Consider the following 26,778-nt stretch of genomic DNA (forward strand, 5'->3'; position numbering starts at 1 on the left):
TGCAGCTCTTCGGCTTTACCACAATGCAGTAAGTTCTGTTCCTGAATCTGCCACTGACTTGTACAGTTTGGAACAATTCGCCTCTCTGTACTTTTTAGCCTTGAAGCTGACAATGAAACTGAAATGAATGACTCAAAGAAGTGTTAACTTGTTCAATTTACTGTTAATCACTCAAACTCCTTCATTTCCCATATTTGAATTTGTATTATTTTTTCAATCAAGCCAGGTGTTTATACACAGATTTTTCAGGGTCATGTTTGTTACTGACCTGGAAAAATGGATGAGCTTTGAAGGCAAGGAGGAACCTATCTTTGTCTTTATTTATTTGAATTAATGGTTGATGGGGCTCCATTGTGCTAGGAGCTGCAGAAACACAGGAATGTATAATAAGAGATGATCCTTGCTCCAAATACCTTACAGTCAGGAAGGGTGGAAGAAGATACAGCATCTCGGAGAACAGAAGAGACTTGAGCACACATTGATATAAGAACATAAACTTTCTTATTATATTTCTATATTTCTGATCCTCTCCCTAAATATGGGGTTGACCAGTGTCAGCAAACAGCCAGATGTTGCACTCAGCTCTAGCAAGTTGGCTGTGGAAAGACAACTGGTCAGCCCTTTTTCCTTCCTTATTTCTTCTCTTGAGGAGCCAGTTTGTGAAATATGGAGCACTTCCTGTTGGAGGGTTGGGGCATTGCCTCCTGACCTGGTGTTTTTCATTAAGGTCTCTTTTGGGACTATGTTGCCTGTAATTACTTTTGACCTTTTAAACCATTATCTAACATTTCACTGCAATCACCCTATGAGCTGCTTTTCTGCCTATAAAGCTATTACCTAGCTAAATACAGATGACTGCATTTCCTTTAGCTGTCCCGTGAAAAGCATATGGTGTATCTCTGATCTTGTGTGTGTGTATGTTAGCAAATATAGTCCTAGCAGCGCCCCTAATCATATCTGCCTCCAAGTAACTTATAAATACACAAAGTTTGAGACACAGGGAGATGAAGTGATTTGCTTAATGGCAGAGCCAGGATTTGAACTCTTGTCTCTGGAGTCCATATCCAATGACCAATCCTATTAAGACATATTGCCTCTCCATAGGAGAGTTGATGGGGCTACTCATGTGGGTAAGTCCTTTGCTGAATTAGGACTAATGGCTGTTACATGCCCAGTTATCAGTGGACAGTTGGAAAGTCAATAGAAGCTGGAATTATCAAAAGAAGCCTAAAACAATGGGACTCTTTGAGGAGTGAGTTAGTATTCAGCCTGGTTAAGGGGATCAGAATCTGGCACAAGAATCATTCACACTTGTGTGGAGGTGCAACACAAGACCTATGCACTGCTGAAATCCCACTTAAAATCTCTCTGGGTTTGAGTGACGGTTGGCCCTCTGTTTAGGGATGATTTTCACCCTGAACTTCTTTCCCATCTGATGGTGTCCCATATGAGGAACTAAATCACCCATCAGAAGTGCCCCAGATTAGCCACCTTGTTGTTGTGCAGAGAAAGAAATCAAAGAATTAAATGTGCCATACAGTTGTCCCAGGAGAGGTCAATGCAGAATAGATATGTGATACAGTGGGGGAGCTTGCTGCTTCTCTTCTGCTCCTGTTCTAAGACTACACAGATGATTTACCCCACTCTGCCTATGTCTCTACAGCTGTCAGTCTAGGACCTAACACCAGTCCTATATTTGCTAATAGGAAAAGACAGTGCTCACTGAAAGCCAAGTCTCTGAAATGGCACCAGCTAAAAGCCAATTTTTGTTTCCCAGTGGAACTAAGAGGAAAGGGTCATTGGTTTATCAGAAGATGCACAAAGCATTAGTTGGAAATCTTTTTTGTTTTTTAAGATACTGTCAGAAATGGGGCTTGTGTCAATGACTATTCACTGATGTGAATGTGATCAGTTCTTTTATAATGTTGGTCTGAACCTTTGCTGTGTACGGTATTACATAAATGAGGCAGTAACAATTATGTTTGACTCTGAGGTATTTAAATAGCTTATATTAATAGTATGTTCTGAAAATATGCCAGCATCTCTCTTCAAAGGATCCTGGAATAGCTTTACAAATATTCTTCAATTTAGTTTTTCACAACTTCTCTGAAGCTAGTATCATGCTCATTAAATAGGCCACAGACAGGTTAAGTGACTTACCCAAGGTCACATAGCGAGTCAGTGGAAGAAACTGAGAATAGACCTCAGTTATTATGATCTTCACTGTTGTACCTTAGCCACTAAATTATGCTTCCCCCTCATTCCATTGCACATATTTATGAAACCCTGCTCAGCTTTTTATCTCTTGCATACGCCAACACAGTCTTCCAAGTTGACATGACCATAAACTGTTCCCATCATAAAAACCTGAGTATAATGAGTTTAAAAGAGACCATTTCCTGTGTTGTACAGCTTGCGAACAGCTTTAACCATAGAGCTAAAAGGATAAAATATAGGGAATAAAAGTGTCAGGTGATGCAGAGTTCAGAATGTATTACAAATTCCAACTGCCACATCAGAGGGTGAGATGTCGGGAATATCCCATGATGGAAATAAAAAAGGGTCTTGAACTTGAGTTGTCCCAAACTTCTCGGGCATTGGGATCTGGCATTTTAATTTGGCTTGACTCTACAGAAAGGGGCCAGCTACAAAATTCACATGCGGGTCTGGATTCAGGATCAAATTTCCCTCCACAGAGTTCAAATAACAGATGGAAGAACTGTCAGAAATGGGTTTTGGTTTAAGTCTTTCTACACTGGAAGTGCAAGATGGTGCCAAGAAAGTGCCACACATATGAAAGACGACTTTATTGTATTATTATGATCCCATAGGATATGTTGCCTTTGTGCTGGTGTGTAATTGCAATGTCTTGCTCTTGCTTTCTCTTCCTGGGTACTTCAGGCTTTTGTGATGGAATGACTTTTGTGGGGCCAGTTTTTCTACACACCCTGGTCATCCGATAGTGGAGATATAGGCTTAGGCCTAAGGTGTACAATTGAGTAAAAGGCTGGGGTTAGTGGTATGGGAGTGGCAATGTTACATTCAAAGTAACATCCAAACCAGGAGTGCCAGAAGTGCCCTAGACAGGGGGGTGGGACTATTGGTGCCCCACCCTTGCTCTGCCTTTTCCCCCTAAGGCCTCGCCCCTCACTCTGCCTCTTCCCCTGAGGCCCCATCTCCCACTTGCTCCTCTCCACTCCCTCCTCCTGTCTTTCACCTTTAAGACAGGTAAAAGTGATGGAGCCATGGTCCCTTGGTCCTCTCTGTTCCGGAGCCCCGGGTCCATCTCATCCTCCTCTCCAATTGCAGGGAACTGCCTCATCTGGGGGTCAGCATTTGGGATCAGTTAGAGGCAGGGTCCATGAAGACTTCAAGTGTTGTCATAGGTTGCTGAGGAAGCCATCTTTAAAATGACTTTTGAAAGCTGTTTGTAGATAACAATCACACCTTGGCTTCTACAGATTCCAATCATCATCCAAACTGACATAATATTTGTTATCCTGAGAGAGACAACGATGATGATTTCCCCTCTTCTTTTAAACCTTCATAATTTTTATTTATTTACTTACTTATTGGCAGAACATCTATTTTTATCCTCCAGCTAATGCACTCTTGGCTGCTTCATGCTGTATGTTTGGAGAACCAATATGCGCTCATGGAATGTATCACACTAACTTGAACAATATCAGTAGCTTTGCCAAGTTCACTTCTGTCCTCTAGCTGTTTCCACCCACAGACGTGCTTAGCTAAGTACGGAGAAACCTCCTATTAATGCATAACTCGCACAATAGGTATACATAACATCATCTACATTGAACTCAAATGACCGCTTTCATCGCTGGCATAGAACCCAATTGACGTCAGTGTCTTCATATTTACCAAAGATGCGTTTTAATTTGGTATCAGTAGCATTTTTCTGGATTAAAGGTGGATTCTCATCTGGTTTATACTTCCGGATAAATGTTGATTTAGGCTGAAATTTATCCATGTGCTGAGAGCTTACACAAGGCCCATACCACTTGAGCCCTCAAAATTGTACTTAAGCTATGTCTTAGCCCTCTGCAAGGAGGGGGAGTCTTTCACCTTTTAGGACACTAAACCTGGATCTTGGTTTTACATTCAGGTACCAGGTGGTCAATGCTATCAGGAAGCATGTTGCACATGCAGGGTCCAGCTGTCTTTCTCAGACCAGCCTTTGGTTTTATTTTTACATCACTGTTTGTGGTTCCATTTCCTTGGGAACAATCATTATTGAACATATTTCCTGTGCACTCCTGCAGCCTTAACTGCACTTCTCTTGCTCCTGTTTTCCTAGGAGCTCGGTGACGGTGGCAGGGAAGTTTATAGTGATGAGAACAATAAAAATGCCTATAAATAAATGTTATTTGACAGAATTCACCCTGCAGGGCAGGCAGAATTTTACAGCTTGCAGTTGCAGAGTCAAATTTATTTTGAACAGGAGACCTGGAACATCCCATACATAAATCGGCTTTATAGGTAATGCCAAAGAAACAGGTAAAATTGTGTTAAGTTAACTACTGTGATTGGTTTTTATAAATATTTACGGGTTGCTCCTGTGGTTCTTGTTCACCTGAAATGTATTTTGACTTCAGTGGACATTACAAAAGCCTAAGGACTATACTAACACTTGGCAGCATGAGACTATATCTAAAGATAGACTTTGACCATAATCTGGTTCTGAACAAACTCGACACTTTCATTTCAGAAGTGGCTCCAGATCCTGAGGCAAACAGGCTCAAGATTAGAATTGGAATTTTTCCTTGGAAAATGCCAGTTGATTGAAAACCAAATCTTTTTGTGGAAACTGTATTTCCACAAAACTTTCATTGAGAAGGTTTCTCTGGTCCGGAAGTGGAAAGTGGAGGGATGCGGGTGGAATGGATGGATAGATAGATGCTGGAATAGCAAGTAGCACAGTGGTATAGCTTAGTGAATTTTAAGAGTGCAAAAGAGGACTTGCCACAGCTTACAGGTTTTTTAATTAAGTTAATAAAGAAGATGAGAGAGGTGAAACACACACACACACAAACTCTGAGCTTTAGTTAATACAGACAATTGTAACTGAAATCACAGAAATTAATATACAATATTAATATAAGAATAAGATAAATAAGTACAGTTTTTCCTGAATTGTTTGTACTTAGTCTTACATTGTGCATACTTACAACCTTATGGAGACCATTAGAAGTGAAGATGGACAAAACGGTTGGAGTGCACCACAAGAGAAGGGCGCTTGGCTAGGCTTTTTACCTACTTGCCTAGAATCCCAACAAGGGATGAGTTTGACAACATTTTATACACTTTTTTTTTCCATTTCTCTCACTCTCACTCACACACGGATATATATCCAGAACCATATCTGATCAAGTCTCAGCCTGCATTCATATTTGCTATTCCAGGAGACCAATTTTAGGGTTCTGGTTGTTCACGTGCGATATTCTGGTGGATCATAATTACATTTCTGACAGACAATGCAAGCATTTGCATGAGTCTCTTTCCCAGACACCAGTGTGGCTAGCTCCTGTTACAAAAAGCCCCTAAAATGCTACCTTATGTTGTTTTGTAGTGACCTGTTTATCACAAAATGCACCAGGAAACTATCCCAAAATACATATTGCTCTATTTTATCACTTTATGTTAACCATGTATCATTCCAAAACCTGAAGTCCAGCACAGAAAACTCCTGCTATCTTGTCCCAACTGCCAACTTCTCCTAAGCCTCTCTCTAACCTCTTAACACTTAGGGCTTAAGACCTATAGCCAAACATATTTTAATACATATTTTGGTGATTCTACTTTCTGTTACAGTTTCAATAACTTCCATTATTGTTTCTATAAACATGCTTAGCAGAGAGAATCAATCTTACCCATAACTAGTATAGACCCTCCAAGATGGTGCCTTGGGTCAAGAGTGGTTAGTCCTGCTTTGCCTGGTTCATAGCAGGGATTTGAATTTGAGTCTCCCAGATGATTGCCTAATCCTTGAGGTATACAGTCAATTCTCTCTCTGTGTGTCTCTCCTTTGTTGGAGCTGTCTGTATAAATAACTGCAATATTCTTTGGGGAAGAAAGACAGAATGACTCTATAGCTTGGTGGTTAGGATACTCTGTGGGGAGTTGGAGACCTAGGTACAAGTCCTTAATCTGAGTTGAGCAGAGCCTTGAATCGGTGTCTCCCACATTCCTGGTAAGTTTTCTACTCATTGGGATAAGGTTTCAGTTTTGATCTGACGGAATTCTTGTTTTCCAGCCAGCCCTAGTCTAGATTTTAATTTTACAGTAGCCACCTATCTTCATGATGAGCACAACCAAAATCTTCACTCTAAACACCCCAGACTCTTGGGGCTACAGAGTATTAGGTTAAGCTCGGTGTCTGAAATCTGGATCTGATTTTTTGCTACTTAGGCCTTTCTTTCTAAAAATATCACATGGTGGCAAAGCCAAACTTCTGTATCTCTCTGCAAAGAGGTCATTCTGACCTTTCTTTACTGCACTTGCCTAGCTGCAAACCATTGCAAGACTAACAGGATGCTGTTGGTTCTTTGCTTAGTCATTTTTTCTTCAAAGTATAAATTAAACACGACAGCAACAATGACAGCCTCTGAGAATTAATTTCATTCAGGAAGGCCCACCAAATTCAGGAAGCTAAACTGGGAAGTTGCAAGTAGCTTGGGTTGAAATATAGCAAACTCCCACGGTAATTTTACCCCTTCACCAGTGCCTGAACAAGCACGTATTTTTATCCAATATTAGTAAAAAAACAAGCAGATGATTAAGAGGTCAGAGGAACATACAAGGAGCACATTTGCTCTCTATTGCAGCTTGTGATCAGCTGAGGATTCTTGGGTTCCACACTGCATCCTAGGCCATCCTTAACTGCAGGAGGAGGAAAGTGGCAGTTCAGAGGCATCAGCAGGAGACAAATGCTTCCCACTTCTTCGGCCAAGCGGCTGGAGGGGACCTGTCAGGATGGGGTTGTGTCCGTATCCTTCACCCTTAATGTAAAACCTGGGCTGGGATTTTCAAAGGAGTGCAAGAAAGTTGAGGTGTCCAACTCCCATTAACATCAATGGGATTTGGGCACTGAACCCACAAAAGCTCCTTTGGAAACCCCAGCCTCAGTGGTTGTGGAAGTGCATAGGGGCATGGACTTTGGGTGGGATTTGCATACACTTAGTGCTGGGCTAACTGCTCTCATCACAATCACTGGGAGTTTTTCCATTGGCTTCAATAGGAAAGGATAGACCAAACTGACCATTCCTAAATGCCGCCTCCCCACCCCCCCGCCACACACACACACAGTGTTGTGAAGTTTCAGTGCTTAGGAAATAAACCTTTATTATTTGTTTAGTGTCAGCTTCAGCTGTTTGAATTATTCACTCCAAATAATGTAGCTCCATAAATAGTTCAGGTGAACACATTTTCCCTATGGGTTTATCTTGAATTGGTTGCTAGGAGTTTTGGGTATTCATTACTGGCCTTATGATTATCATCATATATTTGTATTACAGTGGTGCCTAGGGGCCCAAACTAAAGCCAGGACCCCATTGTGCTGAGCCCTATGTAAACAGCTAATATGAGACCATATCTGTCTTGAAGAGCTAAATAGACAAGACAGACAAAGGAAGGAGGAAGAAATGAAAATTAAGGAGAGATTAGGGTGACCAGATATCATGATTTTATAGGGACAGTCTCCATATTCGGGGCTTTATCTTATACAGGCATCTATTACTCTCCACTCCCATCCTGATTTGTCACACTTGCTGTCTGATCGCCCTAGGAGAGGTGAATAGACTTGCAGATGGGCACATAACTAGTCAATGGTAGAGCTGGGAGTAGGACCTACATTTCCTGATCTCTAGTCCAGTGCCCTATCTACTAGACTATGCTGCCATCTTAAATTGCAGCTTGTTTCTTTTATCAGTAGTGTCAGTCCTATAAGAGCATCTGTGCATTTAAAAGGGGGAGTAAAATCCACAGTGTCTTCACTGTGGTAATTGGAAGCTTTTCTAGTATCTAACTTGTCTGAGCCTTCCACTTCTTCCCCTGCCTTTCAGAACATGTGTTCTTTCTTTCTTTTTCAACCTGGCAGCTCTTCAGTCTGCTGTGATGTTGTTTCTCTTCCTTTTGTGCACCTGTCATACAAACAGCAAGCCCTGTGTGTTCTCGCTCCCACCCAGCTGACAAATCAGATTCCCCACAAGCTCCAAACTCGCCTTGTCCTCTTCACATCCTGGGGACAAAAGCACAAACATGAGAGAGAAAGCAAGGCTGGGTGACCTTTATGAAGAGAATACAGCTCTGATGTCCAACAAAATCTGCTTATTTAAAGGCTTTTCTGTAATGTCTACAAGTTTCCCGCTGGTAAAAATATGCCTGTGAATTTAATTGTTGGGCTGGCATAGCACGTGGGTTTCAGCTGCCCTAAATAATTTTAACTTCATTACTTACTTGTTTTGTACGTGAAATTTGTACATATTCGATGTTTTAGATTTGGCAACTGTTTTATTTAAATGTTACCATTTTTAATGAAGACTCTTGGCAAATTTGTGTCTACAGCTGAAATTTTATTTTACATATACATGAAAACACAAACTTTATAACGTATTATTAATCTAGGACAGGCCCGCACAACTCGTAAAGTGGCGAGGGCCACATTACTCCAAAGAAAACAGCTGAGGGCTGAAACCCCCCAGCCCCGCGGAAACATGCCCCCCTAGGACCTCCCGGCACTGCGAAAACACCCCGCTCCAGCACCACCCAGCCCTGCAGAAACAAACCCTCCTTCCCCAGCACTGCCCCACCAAAACAGCTGTGAGCCAAAAAGGAAGGTTGGGGGTGGGGAGGTGATACTTGATTTTAAATCAATTAGGGGCTCCCAGCTGAAGAGGTGGCTGGGAGCCCTCGGGCAAATTAAAGGACCCAGGGCTCCAGTGGTTGGGGGAACTTGGAGCTTTCCAGGGCTGGGGCAGGGATTTAAAGGGCCTACAGCTCCTGCCGCTGAGGGGAGCCCGAGCCCTTTAAATCCCAGCCCAGCCCATCCGCTGGAGCTGCGGCTGGGATTCAAAGGGCTCTGGGCTGCCCGCAGCGGCGGGGAGCCCTGAGCCCTTTAAATCTCAGCCACGGCTGGGAATCTCTATGGGCAGCCCAGAGCCCTTTGAATCCTGGCCGGCTTTAGGCCAATTCAACCAATTTCCCTGAATCAGGCCCCACCCCTAAGAGGGCCCGGCACCCAAGCCCCAATATGGTGTACTGGCAATAGCCGGTGCGCTGTACCGGGGTGGCCCGGGGGCAATTTAAAAGGCCTGGGGATCCCAGCAGGGACGAGCTCCAGGCCCTTTAAATTGTCACCAGAGCCCCACTGTTGGAGCCCTGGGGTAGGGCTGCAGGACTCCGGGGGCTAATTTAAAAGTCCGGGGCTCCCGTTGCTTCTACCGCCCCAGCCCTTTAAATAGCCACGGGAGCCACATCGCTTCCCCAGGGCTCCTGTGGCCATTTAAAGGGCCAGGGCGGTAGAAGCAGGGGAGTTCCAGGCCCTTTAAATAGCCCCTGAGCCCCAGGCTGCTGCTGCTACCTCGGTGGGGGAGGGAGAAAGAGGGGGCACTCACCATACAGGGTGGGCTGTACCCTCTGTCCGCAGCCAGCCCTGCTGCACCCTCTGCTGCACCCCCTGCCCGCAGCCAGCCCTGCACCACTTGCCCTGCCTGCACCAGCCCGTCTCCAGCCAGCCCTACACCCCCTGCCCACAGCCAGCCAGTCTCCAGCCAGCCCCTGCTGCACCCCCTGCCCTGCCCACACCAGCCCCACACCTCCTGCCCTATCTCTAGCCAACTCCGCCGCACCCCCCTGCCTGAAGCTAGCCAGTCCCGCACTCCTCTGTCTCCAACCCTGCCAACCCCTGCCACACGCCCCTGAGGCTCTGCCTGAAGCCAGCCAGCCCACCCCACACACCCCTGTCTCCAGCCAGCCCCGCACCCCTTGCCCTGCCTACAGCCAGCCCCTACCCCCAGTCAGCCCCTGCCCTACCCCCAGCCAGCCCCATGTCCACTGGTGCCCTGAAGTTCCCAGGGCAGTAACTCTGCATATCTGTTTCAATGAGGAGGGCAGAGAGCAGCTGGGACTCACATGTGAACACCGTAGGGTGACCAGACAGCAAGTGTGAAAAATAGGGACAAGGGATGGGGCGTAATAGGTGCCTATATATGAAAAAGACCCAAAAATCGGGACTGTCCCTATAAAATTGGGACATCTGACCACCCTAGCACACCCCCAGGGAGTGGCGGGGACCCACACATGTGAAAAGAGCTCATTTCTAGTTCAGGCCCATCTTTTTAAAAAAGAACTTTAGGTAGAGTTAACATACATCCGTATTTTCCCAGACATGTCTGGCTTTTTGGTTCTTAAATCGCTATCCGGGAGGAAAATACGGACATATGGTAATCCTATTGGTACAAAAAATACATACTGTGGTACATCCCTTAAATCAGAACTTTTTAATAGGGCACCAGTTGCTAAGAAATGAAAGCCTTTTTTTTTACATTGTTGTGGTTTTTGGGGTTTTTTTTTTTTGTTTGTTTGTTTTTAGTCATCCCTTCCGCGGCCCTGCCGAAAATGTTTGAATTGGTCCCCCGCACTTAAAGTTGGCCCTGCTGGCCGTGGCTGGGATTTAAAGGGCTCCGGGCTCCCGGCCGCTGCGGGCAGCCCAGAGCCCTTTAATTCCCAGATGTGGCCGGGCTTCAAAGGGCTCTGGGCTGCCCGCAGAGCACCGTGTGCGGGGGATTTAGAATCCCCCGTCGAGCCGCACAGTGAGGCTCCATGGGCTGCATGCAGCCTGCAGGCCTTATGTTGTGCAGGCCTGATCTAGGATACAATTTTCAAAAAGCACCTATGTGATTTAGGAGACTAAACCCCACTGATTTTCAATGGGATTTAGAGATTTTTGAAAATGCTACCTATATGGCCTTTTGTTTGCACATGCATGCATATATATACACGTGTGTGTGTGTGTGTGTATGAAAGGCTCGATGGGTAACATTTTCAAAAGCATCTCCAACATGGCTGGTAAAATGGGCATGTGGCCAAGGTATCTATAGGTCTGGCTCATCCCTGGCTGCATCAATGGGACCCTAGGAGCTATTGGCAGCTGTTGTAAAAGGTTACCCTGTTTTACCTCAGTCTGTGCCTGCCAACCCTGGGATCGGGAGAGGGTATATGTGATGGTAAGCCACCTCCATCTGGCTTTGTTGTGAACATGGCTCAGGTGGAGCTAGAAATCTGACCCAATATGAGTGTGTGCCCATGAGTATATATGTGTACATTTCTCCATGTGCGTGTATATCGTTCACCTTCTATGCCTTGGATGGTGCCACAGGTTTTGGTCCACCACTAACATTTTATGTCCCTACAACCACCCTGAAGTCCAGCATTTCAGCTGGGTTACAAGAGTCCATTTTTGTTGAATCTAATTCTGTGGCTCCTGGACCTTTCACAATTCTAACCCTGAGCCTCCCACACCTGCTTCCCTACCCTGTTTTTTGGCAGTTGTTGACACTGGTATAACACAGTAATGCATATTGCAAGCTCATTTCTGCTAGCACTGAAGTGAGCTGGAGACTTCCCTTTGACTAACAGGAATGGGTTACTGTCACATTTTGTTGGCTTATAGAGTTAAAATCCATGGTTATGGGTGCTATCTGAATAATAATAAGATGCATGAATGATCCTCTGAAGCAATGTGCAATCCACCTGTCTCTCTATTCCAATTAATACTGGTGGTTTCATGGCAAAGTGTAACCTGGTATGATTTGGGAGCCCAGTTTTAGAGAGAGGATGTTCTAATAAGAATCTGAACTCTTTTGGGTGCTTTTCCTTTACCAGGACACTGGGAGTCTTGAGGAGGTTCACCAGTTATTGCTATGTACACAGCAAGGTTCTGTGCTTAAGAGCTAAGGCAGACAAGGGCTTGTTGATTTGACCATATCTTGATGACCTTTAAATTGAGTCCTTGCAATGCAAGGAGAAGTTAAAAATAAAAGCACTGCAGAGCTCGCAGTGCAGATCGTTGCACTTTTAGTCAGTCCCAGAGAAGAGATGGCCTTTTACCTCTCGCTCCTGTGGGTGTCATGTAGAGCTCTTCTGTTAGAACATGGGCAGCAGCGGCGGCAGATGAAACAGATGGATTAGCTATAACTTCCCTTTACAGCTGAGTCCTTTGATCCCACCTTTCCAGTTTCAGGATAGAATCTCCTTATTGTTAACAAAGGAGGATAAGTACAGCTGGGAAAGAACTTTCAAACAAAACTTTTCTTTCCTTTTTTTTTTTTTTAAACTGAAAAATGCATATTCAGGTCAACCGAAATATCAAATTATAATCTTATGTCAAATTCGCCAAATTATTTTGGCCAAAAACAAAAATAAGGAAAAATCAAAGTAGTTTCTTTCAGGGTGTATCAAACTTAAGTGTTTTTGATGTTTTTATTTTTATTTTTTTAATTCCAAATGACTGATTTTGATTTTACATTCACTTTATTAAATTTTACTTACATTTCTATTGGAGAAACATGTTTTTTTAAAATCCTCAAACAAAACTAAATGTTTTCAGATCAGACCAAACCTTAGTTTAACCCAGAATCAAACTTTTAGACCCTTTTTTGATTTAGCCCCTGAACTGAAAAATCATTTATTTGCGGAATTCCAGAGATCAGTAAACTTATGATCAGTTTTAATGGAGAATCCCTGCAGTCTGATATTTATAGCAAGGTCTGTTTTGAGCGTTGCTATGGTGGAGTAGTCTTATTTTTCAACCATTCTCCTCTCCCAGCCTGTTCTTACATCTAATGACTACTTTGAAATCTTCCTCTATCTCTCTCACATCTGAGATAAGTGTAAGCGGGGGAATGGTCCCACTATTGTGGGGAACTTTTCCTGGCTTCTGCACTATCCTGGTGAAGTGGGCTGGCGAAAGGATCTGAGTCCTCGCTCCTACTTCCTTTACCTGGAGGCCTCCCTGCCCTTGAGGACTCCCCTTCCACTCTCCTGTCTGGCAGAGTCTTCGTAACCCCAGCAAGGCTGGGCCCAGGATTCCGGGGGGGCTCAAACCCAAACCCTGCTGTGGTCACGTAGGACAGGGGCTAGGGTGTCCCCACTCCGGGGTACTCTCTTTGCACTGCGCACCTCCCTGACCCACTGATCACATCATATAATTTAAAGCAAATACAAGTTATTTAATTAATAATTAATTTTAAAAAAGAATAAGGAAAAAGGGAAAAGGAAAACACATCACCCTGCTCTGTAGCACAGAACATTACAAACAGTGTCTCTGGATATCAGGGCAGTTCACAGTCTGTTCCTTGTAGGTCCCAGGCCTCCTCCTCAGGCCCTGGCTGTGCTGCAGGGACACTGCAGGTTGGACACTTGCTCTTGGCGGTGGCCGCACACTCTCAGGCTCTGGGTGGCAGGACCCTTCTCCCCAGTGTCACCCCCGCTCTGTCAGGGTTATGATCCCCCTCCAAGTCTGGCCTGCAGAGCCTCTTGGCTGAGGCGTCTCCCTGTGCTGGGCCCACTGCCCAGGATCCCCCTCGCTCTCCCCAGCTGCTCACCGCACCCAGCTCCGGACTGCTCCAGCCCCAGCTCCAGCTCCACACTGCCTCAGCACGGCTGCTGCTGCTCTGCCTTCAGCTCCCTGGCCTGCTTCTCTGGCTCCAGTTGCTACAGCTCTGCTCCAGGGCAGGTCTGCTCTGCACTGCAGGCTGCTTCTGTGACTCTCTCTCAGCTCTAACCTGCTTCTTGGGCTGCTTGTCTGGCCCCTCTGGCTCTGGTTGCTGCAGCTCCCCTCCCAGGGCAGGTCTCTCTCTCTGGGCTGTGCTCTGGCATTTTGGACTGCAGCTCTGCTCCTAGCAGCTTAGCTTGGGCCCCTGCTCTCTCCTTAGCTTGGCCCCACTCTGTCTGACTCAGGCAATTCCAGCTCACACCGAGGACGGGACCCACCCTGGCCTTCTGTCCCTTTGATTAGCCTGCCCGCCTTGTCAATCAGGCTGACCTGGAGCATTGGCCTCTCGCCATTGTTCTTGGGGACTGTCAGTCTCAGGGTCCTGATTTGCCATCGATCCCTCCCCTTTTAGTGCTGGGAGCTAGCAACCAAACACCGCCACTGAATGTTAGTAAGGGGATAACAGTCCGCTTACATAAGTATCATGTCAATGTCTGCTTGAGAGTTACAGGTAACTTTTCATGCTAGAGCTCAACGCTTCAGGCTGTAATCCCTGTTTTGTCAACCTAGGTTCCTTGGCACTTCCATAATGGAAAGTTTTGATCCTCCTAATTTGGAGTCTTACTAAAACCTAGCAAGAAGCAATAGCCTGGGAACATTAACACTGAAGAAAGATGCTGCAATGACATGAAAATCTAAAGCAATCTCCACTCCCCTTCTGTGAAAACTTTTAAGGACAATAAAATAGTCTCAACATGGACAGGCACTGACTAATCTATTTCTCTTTGAGGGGGAAATAAATTCCTCTCGATACTAAGTCTTTTTTTAATGGTGTGATTCTCCCTATGCAATCTGGCCTCATTTTTCCAAAGTGGCTCCAGTTCTGACAAGCACATGACCTGATTTCCATAGATGCTGCCTATTCACAGTGGTAATTGACTTCATCAGGAGTGCCAGATGCTTAGTGGCTCTAAAAACCAGGCCTCTATGGGGCTCCAGAAGAGAAGAGCCAAAATTAATAGACCTTAGTGAAAATATAGGCTCAGTGTGTCCACACCACAGAAATTGCCAACGGAGTAGACCCTGCTGTTGTTAGTCTCAACAAACATGCCAGGGATGGAATGGTTTACTGGAGGTTGAATTCCACGAGACCCTAAAGATGTATATTAAAGATTAGACATATTTGTAGAAAAATCTTCAGTTTTTCCAGGGCTGCAAACTGGGCACATTTCACAAACACTAGATGCATGTGACGAAAAGAGGCATTGTAATATACCAATTTGGTATTCATGAGGGAGTGAATATGGCCTTTAACAGTTAGCTGTCAGAGCTACAATTTCCTAAACAAGTTCTACTTTCGTTCAGATGTTAAAGAACTTAAAGACTTTAGATTGTAATCACTTTGGGGGCAGGGAGTGTCTCTTTATCCTGTGTTTGTACAGCACCTAGCACCATGGGGGTCTTGGACCATGACTGGGCTCCCACACACTACTACAATAAAAAAACAAATAATAGTAAACCGAGTTTGGGGAATTGAAGGAGTGGAAGTTCTGGTCCTCAGGATACATGCACGATTTGTGTAGTTTTATCCATGGTTTGCAGCTAACTTAAATAGCACGACTACCTTGCAAGGGGACTAAGAGGAAATGAAGGACCCGAAGCAAGATTAGCTTTCTTACAAATATGGCTGATGAAATTGTGTCAGTTAGCGCTGTTCAAGGCTGTGGTAACTTTGCAGTGCTTTGCTGCATTCCCGCAAGAGGAGACCGTTTGGGTCCATTCCCCCGATTCTCCTTCCATCTTTATGTGCTTTGCTGCCCCCAGTCACGTTGCACAGGTCACCTAATGGACGGAAACCTGGAGAATTTCAATGATGAGTTTAAAAATAAAAGTGAGAATTTGTCACTTGAGACGTCAGTGGATGCCGCCATCACTGGATTGGACTTTGATGATTTCTTAGCAGATGTGTGCCAGCTACGTCGCCAGAACGGCCTGAGTTTCCACCAGGACACACACAGCATAGCACTGGTGGCCTGCTTTAGATTTGGGAATTGACCCTGGGCAAGGGCAGGCTGCTGGCTGCTCCTCCCATGAAGTGCTCTCTGGGGGAAGGAGAAAGGGGGCAGTTTTCCATTGGGGGCTTGGTAGGCGGAAGATGCAAGGGATTCTCCCTGGCCATGGCCCTTCTCCTGCCAGCACCACCAACTTCAGTGACTGCTTTGGCTGTTTTTGGGTCCCTGTAAGAGGGGAGGTAGCAGACATTGTGTGCCAACTCCACTCTTGATGGGCTTTCTTAATCTGGGATCCTGTCCTCCAGGGCCTGGACTAACAGAAGTGGTGCAGCCCATGGAGTGAATCTAATCCCCTGTATCTAATCTCCTTCCCTACTGCCCTTTTCACACTATGCTGCTTCAATGAACGCTAATCTCTTTTGCAGTTTTCTGTCACTTCTTCCTTTATGCCATGGCCTGCCCTGCACATCTGTGCACTGAGTAGAGGTTAATGCCGCAATAAATGGCACAGCCAGACAAGAAGAGCCACAATCAAATGGGCAAAGCAAAGTAACCCAAGAAAGAAGAAGGGATGGAAAAGACTGACTGACCCGGATAGAAAGGCCTGATGCTGAGTCTTGAAGACACCACTACAGAGGGAACCTCAGAGGTCACAACAGTCAAAGGCTGACCCAAAGCCTTGAAGGCACGGCTTCAGAGAGAGACTGCAGGATACACCCATGGATTGAGTTCTCTGGCTATGCTCCTTGAACTGAGCGAGGTCCTTCCTAGATGAACCTTACAGCTCCACAAGAAGAAGAATCGGGCTGACCACAGCAGCCTTCAAGGGGCACAGGGCAAGAGAGATAATGACTGAGGTACAGTAGCTAAGGCTTGTGCTATTATCAAGGCCTTGTCATCAGTAGCAGGTAGCATGTGCCCTGATCGCGGCTGACTTTGTGTCCGCCTGTGGCAGAGCAAGGGTGGAGAAGCTGCGGTGAGTTTTCAGGATTCCTTTATCAGGTTCTCTTTTTTTTTTTTATCTTGAGGCGCACAATGAGCTGGAAGCTTTTTGATGCAGGAAAGGCTGGATGTAGTATCCAGTGTGAGGAGGGCAGCTTTAGTTCTCCCCAACGTGCACAATTATCAGCTGTAGAGTTGGTCAAAATATTGAGAACTGGTTCCCTGTTGAAAAAGTCATCTCGTTTAAGTCAATGTGTCACATCCGTTTCAACGTGATTTTCTCGGGAAGGTTTCTCATAGCCCAGAAGGAATTTCTGGTCAAAATGAGATAATCAGTCTCTTTCCACCCCCCTTATCCCACCCGACCACTGAATTTAAATATTTATACATAGTGGAGCAGCTCCATGACAGAGAGTTGGGCAACGGTCTATAGAGTCACTCACCTGGGATATGAAAGTCCAAGTTGCAAGTCCTTGCCCATATCAGGCAGAGGTGCGGGCTTGAACCTGTCCCTTCTCCCAGGTAAGTGCCATAATTCCTGGGCTATTGGCTAGTCTCAGATTGTTTGGTCTCTTGTGTGGTTTTTTTTTTTTTCAGTATCTTCTTTTTTGTTCCACATCAGAAAAAATGCAACTTTTGACACCTTGACATTTTTTGTGAAACAGCGTAGTTTTCTGGCCAGCCCTAAACAGTGGGCTTTAAGTTCCCAAGGGATGTCTACTTTTGTACAGTCTCAAAAGTTCATCTTGCCACTCCTGTTAGTCAGTGTTCTTTTCCTGCGACACTTGAAATCATCTCCACTGGATTTATTTATTTTTTTGAGCTGCAGTAGTAACAAGTGACTGCTAAGCATTGTACGCTTGACAAGCTCTGGTTGGCTGTTAAATTTCTTTGATGCTTAATCCTCCTGTGGTGAGAGTACAATCTAGTGATGGACACTGATTCCTGGGCTACACCACTTCCCCACTGTGCAACCTTAAAGTCGTGATCCTTCTGTGTCTCAGGTTATCCATCTGTAAAATGGGTATTATGGTACAGAACATGTCTACCTCATGAGGATGTTGATTCATTTTCTCTCCTCACTTTGTATGCCCTCACATAGATTGGCCAGAATCTTGCATTCTTATTTGTGATGTTACAATTTTATATATGCTGTGAAAATATCATATAATGATTTGTATTATGGTAGAACCTAGAGCCCCAACTAATATCAGGGACCATTGTGCTAGGTGCTATATATACCCATAGAAAGTGATAGACTGTAAGCTAACAGACATACACAGGATAGCAGCAAGAAAGTATTGTTATCCTTATTTTACAGACAGGGAACAGACACTAAAGTAACTTGTTCAAGATGACTCAGGAATTCTGCAGCAGAGGCTGGAATTGAACTCAGATGTCCCACATCTCAGTTCAGTGCTTTAGTCACAAGAACATCCTCTCTCTCAAAAAGACCTCAGTTAAAGAAGGCAGGATTGATGAGTGTCCTGATGGTTATGAGGGTTATTGACCTTGACTTTCGGTTGTCTTGCTTTGGAGGGTTCAGGTTGAAATCATCTGCCATGCATTAATTTTTGTGTTTGTTTATTTGTGCAGCCCATTGCAATTTAGTTTGAGTTTTATTTTCCTGCTGCTGGATTCCTTGAAGCAAGCGAGAGCCTGACCTTTATAATTTTTGATGAGGTTGTCAATGTTGCAAGGTTGTCATAGCTGTGGTAACTACTGGGTCTTTAAAAGAAATGTGAGGGTCATGCTGTCAGGCACCCACATAACGGCTGGGGTAGTAAGCATGAGAAAACAATCTCAAATACAGCTAATATTGACAGTGATGACCTTGCATTTATATAGCTCCTTTGATTCAGTTAGACCCTCTTACTATGTGTGTATGATTAGTGATCTGGTCCCAGCTGGTATTAATAAAAGTCAGACCGGAGTAGTCATGCTTGATTGCCTTATTAATAAAGTTGCCTCTATTATTTAACAATAGCACATAAGGAAAGAGATACAATACCCGATCCTCAGAGAATCAAGTTTGCAGCCAATGGCCATCTGATCCCACTTCTGTCTGGTCCAACTAATAACTCAAATTTCTGTCACTTTATAGGTTGTCTAAAGGCAATCTATAACTTCCCTTTTTTACACACAGGACAATTATGCATATCCCCTTCTCTTTGGTACATGTTGCAAATTTCAAAGCACATACTGCAATATTCAAACTTCCTCTATTAATATGGTTAGAAGACTTGTGCTGATAAACAGGCTATTCTGCTAAACTCTAAGTGACTAAACTTTCCATTCTCACTAGTTACAACTTTGCACTCTTAATTAAGTTGTGTAACCTTTACATTATTATTGCAAATTATTCTTAAAGCTTGCTGTAGATTTGGTTCACTCGACAATAAGCTTTTACTTACCAGTAGGCCCTTTGGCTTTATGGGTCGTTGACTTCAAAGCTGTTTGGACAGACCAGGGTCCTGATATTCCTCTGCAGTACACAGTACCCTCCATTCCCAGTGAGTCTAAGAGAGTTAAAGGCACAACTTTTGTTGTGTTGGGGATTTGGTTCCTCTGAACATGAAGCAGCTGGTGATGTTGTTGTTTGGCTTTCATTCTGTCTCCACATCCAGTCTCGTACCCTCCCATGTTCAGGTAGTCCAAAACCCTGAGGGAATAAACACAGAACATATGTTGATTTATGATAAGAAGATTCCACCACAGTTAATCATTTGCCATGGGAGTTCAAGATATTCAGAACAGGAGTGGACAGATAGAGCAAGTTACCCACACGCTGCTTTCTCTCAATCCTATTCGGGAACGATTAGAGCAGGAACAACGAAGAGGATGGCCCTGAAAACCGGAGTAGTTGGAAATTCGCAGAAAGAACGTTTTTTTCTATCTGAGAATGCAGATTTGTTGAAATCGACATGTTTTCAGGAGATAGCTGGATGTTGATGAAGTTGCAGTGGAACCCAGGCAGAGTCCTGTTTGAAACATACCTGAATTCCTGCCAGCTTGCCTGGAACCCATACGGTGGGCTGCTGAGGAAACTGGATTTCCGAGCAGCCCACTTAGCAGGCTGATAGGGAGTCAAAAACACTGAAGCCTTGGGAGCCCCAGATCCCAAATGCCTGAGCTCCCAGGCTCCTTAACTCCTCCTCAGCTCTCCTGATGTGATGGCGAGCCAGGAATCTTGGCAGCCCAGGCTTCCAGGCCTTTCAAGGTCTGTGGTTCTGGGGAAACCCACCCAGTGGACTGCCGTGAAGCTGGGACTCCATTCCCTTTCTCAGAGAATTTCAATTTGGGGAGGCGGGGGGGCATGTTCCAAATCAAGAGGATACGATCTTCAACATATCAAAATCCTCCACCAAACATAATTGCCTTTCTCTGCACACTTCTACTGAAAACCCATTCCAAGGTGTTCTACTTCCTTAGAACTATTTCTGTAGTTTCAGGCCTATAGAGTTTATTCTTCATTTCCGGTCCTAAACTGTTAGTACATACCGAAGCTACCCGGTAAATAGTTGTCATAAACTACCCCAGAGGTGCTGCATTTCAATGGTGGTTTAAGTATTCTCTCTCTCTCTATATATATATATATAGCTATAGATATATAATCTGATCTACCTCTAGCATAGTGTATGCAATTGATAAATCATTTCATAAAATGCCTGGGGCTCTTTCAGAAGAAAATAAGCTGTATTGCTGCAAGTTATGGGCTAATTGTTGCTTTTCCTCAAGCCATAGTAAATCCAATGAAGTAAATGGAGCTATTCTGGATTTACACTGATGTAACAGTGGAAGTTGACCCATGATCAGTACTTAAGGGGGAAATTATGACAGGGCTGCACTTTCATGACAGTGCTGGCAGAAGGCTTGCCTTCCCGAGCTGAAACAATTCAAATGCAGCCCACAAGATAAATGATAATTTGCCACTCGTGTCCCGTTCAAACTTGAGGACATCTGCAGGGTTCTCCTGCAGTGACCAATTGCTCTACCTGAGGTGTTGAAGTGGCACGTGACCAACATTGTTGGACATCCACTCACTATTTCCCAGGAACACAGTAACATCACTAGATATTCTACCTTGCTTTCAAGTCATTGATTGGATGCTATGCAAGCACATCTGAAGGTAGAGTTTAGCCCCTAGGGTCTTGTTTGTTTTGGTTTCTATTTCCTCTTGTGGTGATTCCCCTCTCACCGCCTCTGGTGATAATTAAGAGGGAGCATAGAAATTCTGTGTGATGGGCTGGATTCTGATATCAGTTACACTTGTGAAACAGAGTAACTTATTAGTACAGGAGTTAATCTGGATTTAAACCATAGCCACAATGACCAGTATCTGTCCCGATGAACGCAGTCTTAGGTCAAATCCCAGTATTGCACTAAGGCCAGAAGATAGGAACAACTATTGCACTCTATCATAAAAATATTTAAAATGAAGATACATTTATTCATTCATCTGACCATAACAAGACCATGATCTCTCAAGATACCACAGCCAAAATTCCCTGCATTATTCCCTTAAAAAGGGAACTGTTGACATTCCATTGTTGCTTAACAGTAATATCTTTTTTTAATAGCCTCTTTATACTTCACAATGTTGCCAACAGAGAGAATTGAAATCAGGGGAACCTTGGGAGCAAAAAGTCTGTTTCACTGAATTCCCCTGCAGTATTGCTCTCCCATGATATAGCTTTTCAGCTACTCTTAATGCAACTAACAACTTCTCTTGAAGGTAACAAATGGATTTTAGAGTTTTGAAAGTGGAGTAGTAGTGATACTTTTAATGTTTCCTAATTAGGAATGGAAGTGACATTCTTGTTGCAAAGACATTCTACTGACAAAAGGGTTGTATTAAAAATTAAAGTGGTTCATTGCATTAATTCTTCTCTCTTTCTTCCTCTCCTCCTCCCAATATATCTGGTAGGATTAGATTGCAGAAACTATTCCAATTCTGATCAACTGGATGCTGTAAAATCTGAATTTGTACATAAATTCCATAGTCACGAACTCTTTAACATGATCAATTTGTGCATTGCAGAGCTACTTGGCTACAATGAAAAATGCTTGTTCTCTTTTGTCATAAACAGATAAGTAAGAGTTAATAGAACAGAAGTACTTCATCTCTCTTTTGCCTGTAAAGATGAACAAGATCAGTGAGCCAGGCTGTCACCTGACCAGAGGACCAATCAGGGGACAGGATACTTTCAAATCTTGAGGGAGGGAAGTTTGTGTGTGTGCTGTTAGTTTTTGGTTGTTGTTCACCCTGGGGGCTCAGAGGGATCAGACGTGCAACCAGGTTTCTCTCCAATCTCTCCAATACAAGCTCTTATAAGTTCAGAATAGTGAGTACTAGGTAGATAAAGCGAGTTAGGCTTATGGTTGTTTTCTTTATTTGCAAATGTGTATTTGGCTGAAAGGAGTTCAAATGTGTATTTTGCTGAAAGGATTTTAATTTGTACTTGTATACTTAGGCTGGGAGGGTATTCCCAGTGTCTATAGCTGAAAGACCCTGTACCTATTCCATTTTTTAAATTTACAAAGATAATTTTTACTGTTTTTTTTTTCTTTAATTAAAAGCTTTTCTTGTTTAAGAACCTGATTGTTTTTATTCTGGTGAGACCCCAGGGGACTGGGTCTGGATCCATTAGCGAATTGGTGGGGAGAAAGGAGGGAAGGGGGAGAGAGAGGTTAATTTCTCTCTGTGTTAGGATTACTTTCTCTCTCAGGGAGAGTCTGGGAGGGGGAAAGAGAAGGAAGGGAGGAAGGTGCATTTTCCTCTCTGTTTTAAGATTCAAGGAGTTTGAATCACAGTGATCTTCCAGGGTAACCCAGGGAGGGGAAGCCTGGGAGAGGCAACGGTGAGGGAAAGGGTTTACTTTCTTTGTGTTAAGACCCAGAGGGACTGGGTCTTGGGGGTCCCCGGGCAAGGTTTTTTGGGGGGGACCAGAGTGTACCAGGCACTGGAATTCCTGGTTGGTGGCAGCGCTACAAGTACTAAGCTGGTAACTGAACTTAGAGGAATTCATGCTGATACCCCATCTTTTGGATGCTAAGGTTCAGAGTGGGGAATTATACCATGACATCTTCATACTCGTTATAGGGTTTCATGTTTCAGTGAAAATCCTTCTCCTGATGTTGCACTGGGAATGAACTCTGTCTAAAGAGCATGCTCCTATCAGAAGCAATGGCAACACTCCCACCAAATAAAGGGGAGGGGAATTGGGCTCCTTTTGGCATCCATTCGTTTTTTTATTATTCCATCTCTTTTTTTCCTGTCAAGGATTTTATGTGCACCTGGTAAATAATTGAAATGAAACTTTTTTTGCATCTGTGTGTCTCAAAAAGCTACCAAAACACTGCATTAATATATCACAATCCTGTTAGGTGCAGAGTGCTCTCAGCTCTCATTGAGGTTACTTAGCAGTGTGCACGATTGGGCCTATTCAATCCCAGGTACTGATACTGCCCTGCGCACTATAGCATCTGCGCATCTCCAGCAATTACTGGTACTTTCTCCTCACAGCACCCGTGAGGTAAGGAAGAATTGTTGTTGTTGTTGTTTTGTTTCCCATTTTTACAGGTGTAAAATCAAGGCCGCATTGTGCTTAAACTCTTCGCAAACGCATTCAGCTGCATCTCTTTGTTGCCAACTCTCAAGGTTTTATCAAAAGTCACACAATATTCGGTCTTGTTTTTTTGGTTTTGCTTGTTTCTGAAAGATGCAGCTGCTGGTGTCAATTGATGAGTAGAATCAAGTTTCTTGCCCTGGTGGCTGTGGAGAAAAGCTTGGAAACGTGAAATGAGTATTCTTTAAAGGTTCAAAAACTGAGGAGGCAAATAAGAACCACCTCAAATCTTATGAATTGTAAGAAAAATCTCATGATTTTGAGGGCCTGACTCCATGCTTCTTTCTTTCTTTCTTTCTTTCTTTATTTCTTTCTTTCTTTCTTTCTTTCTTTCTTTCTTTCTTTCTTTATTTATTTCTTTCTTTCTTTCTTTCTTTATTTCTTTCTTTTTTTTTTTTTTTTTTTTAATGCATGGGACTGGGAATACTGGTGTAATCAATGCCATGAACATGCCATGGTGGAATCTCACTCTCCTTCTGTGAATACACATTGGCTCTGCTTCATCGGGGACCCATCTGTAGCTGCATTTTGAATGCTTACCTCTTAGCCTGCAAGCTAAATATCACTTCTGTGACTGGAAGCTCTATGATGGCATGAATCTCTGCAGATTAGATAAAACACCTACCTTCAAGATAGTGTTTTTACAAATTACCTGCAGTGAACTAGGTGAATAGTGATACACAGTATGTTTCTTTTTTCAGATGAAAAGGCAATATGGAAACAAGTAATTTAAGGGATGCTTTCCATACTGTTTTGTGTGTTACTGTTGGTGTCACTATGCATAACCCTACGTAACTCAGGAGGGTGGAAGGCCACAAGAGTATGGAGCCTTCCTGGTTTTAGGCCTCAGCAGACAAGAGTCCCTCCATGTTTGAACTTTAATCGACCTAAAAGGCCAGGTGTAACAGCCGTTATCAGTTGCAACAGTTCTAACTGGTCTAAAGCAGAAATAATGAGGCCTGTGCACCTTTAGCAGAAGGACAAGATAACTTGCAAAAGAAAAACTTACTAACGAGCTGCCGCGGCCAAGATTACTTAATGCACCTGCGCTTACGTAATTGCTACAGGGGGAGGAAGGAAGAGGAGGAAGGGGAAACGGGGAATTGCTAGTCAGTAAAAACAGTTCTCATGAATATAAAGGAACAGACTGCTTGTTTCAGGTGTGCTTGATCTGAGTCAATCTCCCTGCACCGCTTTGAGATCTCAAATAAACTTGGTTTGCTTCTCCACCCTGGTGTGTTTATTGGCTCGGCACACCAGGCGACGGACCCCCCCACTGTTGCTTGGCCTCAGGCAGTTATCTGCTGGCAACAGTTCTTGGCGCCCAACGTGGGGCATTGAGGCTAAAATTAGCCTTGCCTGGATCCCTTCTGGTGGTCGACGGATCGTGGTGACGACCGACGCCCAGCGCGCACCGGTGACTTCACCGGGGGCCTCGGCGGAGACGCGGTATGAGCGACCCCAGAGGGCACAACGGTGCAACGCGCTCGAGTAGTGGAGAAGCAGTTGAGGGCGACGGTGAGGAACCGGTCCCTTGGATAAGGTAGGAACAGTCCAGTGGTCTGGATTTTTGCCTGTCATGACCTGGGGACGCCCAATGTCACCCTAGGATATGGGGCAGGGACAGAATACAGGCAGGGCACGGTGTACACCCTTAGAATGCATTCTAGCTAATTGGGAAGTGCTTGGATCAGATCCACTAACTAAAAGCAAACTAAAAAGTTCTGTATAGTAGACTGGCCTCAATATCAACTAGAGGACCAGAAAGGTGGCCACCGGAAGGATCACTTAATTATAACATGATCCTCCAATTACTCCTGTTTTGTCAGTAAATGGGTAGCTTCTGAAGCTGTTTGTATGGAGAGCTCTTGTAAAAATACCCCACTGTAGTTCCAGTTCTTCCCTCTGTCTGGCAGAGTGCAAGGATCCAAAAGCAGGTTAGGGATAGTGCAGGAACAAAGGAGGGACCTGTCTAGAAAAGGGAGACCCTATGTCCTAGTGCACACTCTCCCTGTTATAGCTAAAAAGCAAGATCAGATGCAGAATGGTACTGGGGGCCAGTGTGAGTGACTGTTACCGGAAGATGCCCAGAGTACCCTGTGAAGCAAAAGCTCGTGACCAGGACTACTCTAACGCAAGCCCGGTAACTAGTGGATCTTTAGGAGGTCCGACCCATGGTGGGCTGACTTGGCCTGGCATCGTCCGGTGAGGAAGCTGCCTGGGTCTAGGAGTGTGTGTACCCATCTTCCCTTCCCCTTTCCTTTCCGTGTGGGCTACTGACAATCTGATCATCTCACTGGATGCAATCAGAGTAAGCGGTGCCGTCTCCGAGAGACTAGCAGACGCTCTTTGCTGAAGGGAGGTGTAGGAGGGTCGTGGCCATCCTCGTTAGCCTCTCCTGTGTGAGTACCCTGTAGGGAAAAATCCTTAGTTTATGAGCCGCTAGCGCGGACAGGGTACCCTCCCTGTGTGTGTAAGTGGAAAATGGGTGGGGGGGGGCAGTCTAAACATTCCACCTCACCCCCTAGGGTATCCCAGCATATTACATGTACGTACATTATAGTTCAACAACCTGCAGGTATTTAGAGAAATGGAATATTTACACACGTGAAAATCCATCTAAACAATGCCCACTAGAAGGTACTTCAATCTAAATAAAAACATACATCTAAGAGGAGCAATTAATCACCAAAAAGCCCTGACACAGGGTAAGCAAATTTGTCTATTAAGAAAAGAAACGGGTTAATTTAAAAATAATCTTGGCCTAGGGATGGAAGGGGGGGGGTTGCTCTGCGTTCAGGGTCAGGAATCAGCGCGGACTGTGCTTGGTGCAGGGAGGGGCTGCTTTCGGCCCCAGCTGGCTGTAAAGAAAAAAATATAGACAAAGGCAAACCAAAGGCAATACAAGTTACAAAACTAAAATTACATTTGCAAAGCTTAACTGTCCAGTAAGATCCAACAGTGTGCCTTTGTGACCCCGGAGCCGGTGTGGCTTGGTGACACTGAAGAAGCCGCAGGCAGCTGACCTGGACTGGAATCTCTGAAAGAGACGCCGCAGGAGATTCCAAGGTGTAAGAAAACAGCCCTCCCAAAAGCAGAAGCATGTTGGAAATTCTGGACAAGCTGTATACAGGATAATCTCCTGTCCACCTCTCCCCCTTCTCTGAACATTATATACAAAAGTGGCCAGTCTGGACGTACGTGTGTGGGTATGAAAGGGGCTTGGGGCATTAATATTTTCCTGAGTGATGTGGGAGCGTTCAACACTCTCTGTTGTTGTTTTATTAATGAAGCTTTAAAATTCAGTTATATGGTGTGTTTTCTTTATCTTCCCCCAACGATCCTGTAGTGTCAGCCTGATCACCTGACACAAGGAATAAATTGGTAACAGAAATTTGTCACAGTTTGGTGAGCAATTAAAAAGGGGGGAGCCCTGCAGAATTTACACCATCTATTTGTTTTACCC

At 44.4% G+C, this 26,778-nt stretch overlaps 1 long non-coding RNA gene across 1 annotated transcript; it reads right to left on the minus strand.

Moving 5' to 3' along the window:
• Positions 1–24,166, minus strand: LOC115645120. Its single transcript, XR_003998650.1, has 4 exons — positions 24,062–24,166; positions 22,682–22,685; positions 9,146–9,155; positions 1–13 (listed from the first exon to the last, which is right to left on the minus strand). It is a non-coding gene; the product is annotated as an uncharacterized LOC115645120 (long non-coding RNA).
• Positions 24,167–26,778: the final 2,612 nt, after the last annotated feature.

The sequence above is a fragment of the Gopherus evgoodei genome, chromosome 2 (genome assembly GCF_007399415.2).
Source record: "Gopherus evgoodei ecotype Sinaloan lineage chromosome 2, rGopEvg1_v1.p, whole genome shotgun sequence".
NCBI classification, from domain to species: domain Eukaryota; kingdom Metazoa; phylum Chordata; order Testudines; family Testudinidae; genus Gopherus; species Gopherus evgoodei.